The sequence below is a fragment of the Callithrix jacchus genome, chromosome 13, assembly GCF_049354715.1.
Source record: "Callithrix jacchus isolate 240 chromosome 13, calJac240_pri, whole genome shotgun sequence".
NCBI classification, from domain to species: domain Eukaryota; kingdom Metazoa; phylum Chordata; class Mammalia; order Primates; family Cebidae; genus Callithrix; species Callithrix jacchus.
The window spans coordinates 117920445-117928479 of NC_133514.1; the positions used below are offsets into that span (position 1 = coordinate 117920445).

The window sequence follows — 8035 nt, forward strand, 5'->3', positions numbered from 1 at the left end:
CTGCTGTCCACTTAAAGCTTTTCTTTTCTTGAGACTGAGTGTCGCCCTGCCACCCATGCTGGAGTGCAACTGTGCGATCTTGGCTCATTGAAATTCCGCCTCCTGGGTTCAAACAATTCTCCTGCCTCAGCCTCCCGAGTAGTTGGGATTACAGGTGCCTGTCACCATGCCCAGCTAATTTTTGTATTTTTAGTAGAGATTGGGTTTCACCATGTTGGCCAGGCTGGTCTCCAACTCATGACTTCCTGATTTGCCCACCTCTGCCTCCCAAAGTGTCCAGACAGAGCATCTTTCTAATCAAAGCAGAGTCTTGGGGCTAAAGGTACTAAAAAACCACTGGACCAAAATAAATAAATAAACAAATAACCTGGCAGGGGAGATATCATGATCATGAAGGTGGTTTTCCCAAGGCGAGGCTTATCCATTGCACTCCGGATGTGCTGACCCCTGAGATTTCCCCAAATGTGGGAAACTCAACCGCATAATTTGTGGTAGTGGGGGACTGCGTTTGCACTTTCCCCTGAATTTAAAAAAACAAAAACAAACAAAAAACCATCAGTCCACCCAACTCAGTGTCTGAATCCACAGAATAATTTGCCCGGTTTAGATAATAGAGCAGAGATTGTTTATACATTACAAGTTGTCTGGGCTAATAAGTTATTTTTTCTTTTCTTTTTTTTTTTTGAGTTGGAGTTTCGCTCTTGTTACCCAGGCTGGAGTGCAATGGCGCGATCTCGGCTCACCGCAACCTCCACCTCCTGGGTTCAGGCAATTCTCCTGCCTCAGCCTCCCGAGTAGCTGGGATTACAGGCACGCGCCACCATGCCCAGCTAATTTTTTGTATTTTGAGTAGAGACGGGGTTTCACCATGTTGACCAGGATGGTCTCGATCTGTTGACCTCGTGATCCACCCGCCCCGGCCTCCCAAAGTGCTGGGATTACAGGCTTGAGCCACCGCGACCGGCCTGGGCTGATAAATTATTAAAGGAATTAGTAAAATGTAAATACTTTACTCAGGACCCCCTCGCCCCCACATGGGACTGAATACAGAGCAAAGCTTGAATTGTTGTACATTGTCTCAAAAATAACTTCATTACAATGTGAATTTGAATGATGCGACTGATTTATGGTACTGCTGATTTAGAGCTTCTGTATATTGCTCGGGTGGTCCTTCTGGCTAATTTTCAGATTCAAAGTTTTATCTTTATTTTGGTTTGTGCGAGCTACTTTATTCCTGGAACAACAAATACAACATTTTAATCAAAAGAAAGGAAAACAGTATCATGTGATTTCTATACAAATCAAAAAGGAAAGAAAGAAAGGCATATTCAACATAAAAGTCAATAATAAAATAAAATTGGAACTTCCTAGAATTCATGCATTTTAAGATAAAAAGAGAAGACTTTTAGAAAGAAAAGCTTTATGAAGTAAACATAAGCTTTACCAATGATCTAGGAAAAATTTAAGATCATAAATGAAATATATTTTGTTAAACTGAGGTTAAGAAAGTAGGCTGTGACTTTATTCACTTTTCTAGGTCTTTCAAATATTAACCAAATTTTATTTTTATATACATTCACATAAAGTCAATATTAAATTATATTCTACTTTCAATTCATTTATGAGTGTGTGTGTGTGTGTGTGTGTGTGTGTGTGTCTGTGTGTTGTGGGTAAAACATGGTATTGCCAACATTGAACTAATGTGATTCCTTTAGGGGTTTTGGAAGTTTGAGACTGACAAAGTAGTTGCTACTTTTTTTTTTTTTTAGTACTTTAAGGTCTGGGTACATGTGCAGAATGTGCAGGTTTGTTGCATAGTTATACACGTGCCGTGGTGGTTTGCTGCATCCGTCACCCAGTCACCTACATTAGGTATTTGTCTTAATGCTATACCTCCTCTAAGCCCCCCAACCCCCAACAGAACCCTGTGTATGATACTCCCCTTCCTGTGTCCATGTGTTCTCATTGTTCAACTCCCTCTTATGAGTGAGAACCTGTGGTGTTTGGTTTTCTGTTCTTGTGTTTGTTTGCTGAAATGATGGTTTCCAGCTTCATTCATATCCCTGCAAAGGACATAAACTGAACTCATCCTTTTTTATGGATGCATAGTATTCCATGGTGTATATGTGCCACAGTTTCTTTATCTGGTTTATCATTGATGCGCATTTGGGTTGGTTCCAAGTCTTTGCTGTTGTGAACAGTGCTGCTTAAATTTAAATTGCTTGGTACACTGTCTTCCTTTAGCAATGGCTTTCTAAGTAGAGTTGTGGCCGTCCAAAAAAGAAGGTGTGCAATTTGGTATTTCAGTGTTTGCAGCTGCAGAAATTCACAAAATAATGGCCTGAGGTTCAAATTAATAAGACCAGTGAACACATTTTTAACCACATTATTTTCCTGGCCTTGGGTAACTGATTCCTAAAAACATAACCTTAATCTTAGTTGGGGGAATATAAAAAAATACATTAGCATTTACATTTTCTATTAAAATCCAATGCAAATCATTTTGAAATAAAAAGTGGAGTAAAGAGTTAGTTAAATGAGGCGATGCTTGCATAACATTTCATAAATGTCAGATGTCTTTATTTTCATGCATGACCTTCTAATCTATAGATTTACAGTTCTGACCAGTTTATAGATTCTGGATTTTTCTACTGGGGAGCTTCATGAGTTGATAATGTGGTGGCCTATTTTTATAAGAAGATCCAAGGGGGTTCCCTTTGTGCTCCCGTCCGGGGCTGTGAGCCTCTGAGCCACTCAAGTACTCAAACCAGTATGGTCAGCTGCAAATTATAATTGGCAATTTACACACTGAGGTCTCCAGAAAACATACTGTCAAGAGGTTTTAAATCCAAAATATTAATACTTCCTTGCTGATAAAGACAGTGAGGAAAAGAGGAGAAGTAGAAGATGAAGACACAAGAGGAGAGGAGGAGGTAGTGGAGGAAGAGGAGAGGATGAAGGAGAAGAAGAAGGAGGCGGAGAAGAAGGAAGAGGGATGTTAAGCCTTTCCAAATGATGGGCAAGGTTCTACTTGGCTTTCAGTGACATACATTGTGTGTTAATTTTACTGGTGAATAAACGTAACTTTGGTACTCAAAGAGTGGGCCCTGAGTAGCAGCAGCAGCCAGGAGCTTGTTCAAAACAGACTGTCAGGCCCTTCCTTTCTCTGCGGAATCAGAATCTGTGTTTTAGCAGGGTTCTCCCTGAGTGATTCTTGAGCACATCAGTGTTTCAGAAGCACTGATTTCACTTTCTTCTGTATCTTCTCCAGCAGGAATATATTCACATGTAGACAGGCATTGATAAGGAGAGTTGAAATGAAGAAACCAAGTCATCTTATCGGAGTGTTTAAGATGCACATGCTCTGTTTGCAAGTCATGAGGTTGTTTTGTTATTTATGTGGAGCCATAAAACACGATAGGATTTTAAAGTCTATTTATATGCATAAAGCTGGCACACGTAGTCTCAAATCAATGCATTTATTTTCATTATCCTTGCATAATAGCCAATAACCCATAAATTATCAATCCTGTCATCACAACTTTTGCAAATCCCCAAATTGGCCATAATAAACTTTTTGGATGATGAAAATGTTACCCTAATCATTTATAACAATTTTACCTCCAGCCCTTGGATTCCGTTTGATCTGCTTTTACATACAGTTGTTAAGAAAACCATGCCGGCATGATCACACACCAACATCTGAATCAGAACGTATCCAATCCGCTGGACTATTTCAATTTTGACAATCCCAGTTTCTGTGTGTGTCACATAGCAATTCCTGTGACTCAGAAAGGCAATCTGAGTAGATCTGCTGTTACAGCAGAGACCTAGCAAGGAGATGAGACAGCTCAGCAGTGGAAATGTAAACATGTTGTTGATGAGGTTACATTAGGCAATTTCAGACATTATTTAAGTACAGAGAAAAGATACCTGCTGTTTTGCAAGACAACCCAAAATTCTTACTGATGGATGGCTTGAAGGAGAGCATGAACTGAGTTCAGGGGTCAGAAAGTCGAAGCTATACGGACCCACTTAAGTCAAACAAAGCGACTGCCTATTGACAGCAGTCCTCCTCTCTCATATATGCAAGAGCGCTAATGGGATATGAGGCCTTGTATTTATGGCCAATTGTCTTTCAGAACTGACAGACTTTAAATTATCTGAGATAGTTTAGACATAAGTCTACATTAAATAAAAATGGCAATCCAAATACAATATGTAAGCTATTTGTATATTTTTATTTCTCTTTGCTAGTGAGTATTGTATTGTAAAGTAGAAAAAGAATAAGGCATTGGGCACAGATCTATTCTTGCTGTTGTTCAAAGGGTGGCTCTTTAAGAAACTAAGATTGTAAGAGCAGGTAGAAAAAGGCAAATAATGTTTCATTGTCTTCTTGTTTCCTTTTTAGATCTGAGAGCATGACTGGCATTAATTGCATTATGTCTCTTTGCCTAATTCCTACTGTTGCTAAACAGCCACAGAAGTCCACCAGACAGGGAAGGTAAGGTAGCTTAGTGCCTGATTGTGCAGGTTGTTTTTGTGCTTGGGTCCAAATGCTAGCTTCTATGCTGCAGGAGTAGGAAACAGCTATTTGCATTCTGTAAGGCACATTTTGTTTCTCATCTATAAGATACCTATGTCAAATAGTTATTTCATTTTAAGAATTAAAAATTATGTATATAAGTACAGAATATGATGCCTGGGGTGCAGAAGGCCTCAACATATAGCAACACTTTTATTATTGCAGAGGTTGCAATGGAAAAGCACTAGTACAATCTTTCCCTTCTCAGTGCTCAAGGTGCTACGGGGAGCAAAGACAGATGGCGGAGAGGAGAAGATGCATGGATAAAGTTGCCGTAACTGTTGCTCCAGAAGTAACCCCTGCCTTTATTATTTGTTCACACGCCCCCAGCATGTATGCGTCAGCAAGGGAAACTGCATGTAAACATGTGACTCTCTCTTTGTAACCCAGAAGTCACATCATACGCCATCTTCCAGTAATGTGTACTTTCAATAGCTAAATCCTGACATCCTCCAGATACATTAAGAGTAAGCATTGTAATCCCAGCACTTTGGGAGGCTGAGGAGGATGGATCACGAGGTCAAGAGATCGAGACCATCCTGGTCAACATGGTGAAACCCCGTCTCTACTCAAAATACAAAAAATTAGCTGGGCATGGTGGTGCGTGCCTGTAATCTCAGCTACTCAGGAGGCTGAGGCAGGAGAATTGCCTGAACCCAGGAGGTGGAGGTTGCGGTGAGCCGAGATCACGCCATTGCCCTCCAGCCTGGGTAACAAGAGTGAAACTCCGTCTCAAAAACAAACAAAAAAAAAGAGTAAACGTATCCTTGAGGTTCATTCATATTGTTGCAAATGTCAGGATTGCCTTTTTTTATAAGGCGGAGTAGTATTCCATTGTGTGTATACACCATGTTTCTGTCCGTTCATCTGTGGGGCATTTAGGTTGATTCCATATTCTGGCTATTGTAAGCAGTGCTGCACTACACATAGGAGTGCAGATATCTCTTCAACATGCTGATTTCATTCCCTTTGGCTACACACAGCAGTGGGATTGCTGGATGGCGTATAGGTAAGTGAAATGAATGACTTCAGAAGGGATGGAAGAGAAACTGGGAATGCTCTGTTACAAGGTACGAGCACTGCACATGAAATCATGCTATGAGAAGGTGGACTGAATCATTTTAAAATGTGTACTATAAACCATAGAACAATCGCTAGAAGAAACTCATAAAGAAAGTGTAAACGATGTATAAAGAAAGGAGGTGAAATAAAACTATATAAACTATGCAATTTAAACCCCTAAAGGCAGAAACATGGTGAGAAGAAAAAAGGACAATGTAATAGAAAACAATTACTAGGCCGGGCGCAGTGGCTCAAGCCTGTAATCCCAGCACTTTGGGAGGCCGAGGCGGGTGGATCACGAGGTCAAGAGATCGAGACCATCCTGGTCAACATGGTGAAACCCCATCTCTACTAAAAATACAAAAAATTAGCTGGGCGTGGTGGCGCGTGCCTGTAATCCCAGCTACTCAGGAGGCTGAGGCAGGAGAATTGCCTGAACCCAGGAGGCGGAGGTTGCGGTGAGCCGAGATCGCGCCATTGCACTCTAGCCTGGGTAACAAGAGCGAAACTCCATCTCAAAAAAAAAAAAAAAAAAAGAAACAGAGTAGTGTAGTGGTTATCCGAGTTTGGGGGAGGAAGGGAAGAGGGAAGAATGGGGAAAGGTTGGTTAATGGCTACAAAGTTGCAGTTCAATAGCAGAAGTCAGTTCCGATGTTCTGTCGCACAGCAGGGTGACAATGCTGAACAGTAAGGTATTGTACATTACAAAATAGCTAGAAGAGAGGCTTGTGAATGCTCTAACCACAAAGAAATGATAAACACATGAGATGATGGATATATTAACTACCCTGACTGGGTGATTATACAACATATATGTATGAAAACCACAAACGTACCCTCATACACATGTAAAATTACAATGTGTCAATCTGAATGGATGCACTGAAAGGGTAAACAGTGTCATTTTAAGGTACCTTAGTATTTAAAAAATCCCAAGGATATGCCCAGCCCCGCACCAAGTTCAGTTCCATTTTCTGGACTGTTGAAGAAAACCACGCTGGCTAATGTTCGGGTCCTTTGATTTCCTCAGTTGGGTAAAATAAATAACCGTTTCAAAGAAAATACTTGGATAAATTTTTTTAAAACAGCAAAAAGGTTTAGTGAAAAGAGGGAAAGGAAGGAAAATGTGTTTACTGCTGTTTGAAGAGCACATGACCTTTGTTTTATCACCCTGAGAAGTGGACCCCATATATCAACTATTGAAAATGTCATTCCGTGACATAGTTCTGATTTCTTCTTTATTTTAGGTGATGGCCCTGTGAGGCACAATTATCTGTAGTTTGAACCTCAGGGAATTATATTTAAGATTCTCAAAATGATACATTTGACAAATCAGCAAACTTATATTGTATTACCCCATCATGGACTTGTTTTGAATCGTGAAGATAATTTTAGCTCGTTTTCCTTAACTGCATTTAAGACACTATGCGTATATTTGTGTGAAGCTTGTAGAATGAAAATAAAGCTGTTGGGATGATTACGTTGACAGATTCATGTTAGTGTGTCTCTGTTCTGTACCCCTGGTATCGTCATCTGGGAGCACCCAGCAGTTCATCATGTATTGTCTTTTTCCTCTTACTATTTCAAGATGAAACTTTTCAATACTAATGCTGCAAAGTGGGCATGATGTTGATTCATGCTAATCAGTTTCGTGGACGCTGTAATATTACATTGTTAAGCAACGACACTGGTGAAATATTCTTGCATCTACTGTTATCATGCAGACAGGCCAGTAGTGCCAAAGTGAAACGTTCAGGCACCTGCCACCTTGGCTTTTTGATGGTTTCTGTCCGGAGTGGATTTGGTAAGAATAGTGACAAGGGAGGCAGAGAGGGTTTTGTCTGTGCAGTTACATGTCCTCTTAAAGAAAGAAACAGTGTAAAATAAAGGTTTTTTTTTTTCTGTACACATACGATGTATGGTATGTGCATGGTGTGAGTGCCTGTGAATTTATAGTGACTTCATTGCCACGTATTATTTTCATGGCAGTACTTCTGTAAACGGTGTGTTAGTATCTCCTAGAGGAGCTGCTGGCTTTAGGTTTTTACCACCAGCTCATAAAACAGTGAAGCTCTGCTGTTAAAGCTAAAGCTTCGGGAGGCAGTTTTCAGAGATAAGTTTATTTTAAAAGAAAAGTCTACAAGGGGAGATTGATTTGGCGGTTTTAAATGCTGCTTCTGCAAACCTTTTTGAGCTGTGTTTTCGCCTCTGAACATCTGAAGCCACTTTATAGGGAACTAGAGAATTGTATGGACTGAGGTATTCTTCCCAGTAATAAAGATATACTGCCAATAGAGTCGGCTCACGGGAAGCTGTTGGGTCAGCAAGGTTTGTCTTTATTGCCCCTCTGCCTGTGGGCAGAGCCTGCCCCACTCCTGGAGTCTCGGG

General features: G+C 40.5%; 1 non-coding gene across 1 annotated transcript; it reads left to right on the forward strand.

The window, feature by feature from the left end:
• The first annotated feature begins 359 nt into the window (after positions 1-359).
• LOC118147101 (U1 spliceosomal RNA) lies at positions 360-523 on the forward strand. The gene has a single exon (XR_004733265.1). It is a non-coding gene; the product is annotated as a U1 spliceosomal RNA (small nuclear RNA).
• The last annotated feature ends 7512 nt before the right edge of the window (positions 524-8035 follow it).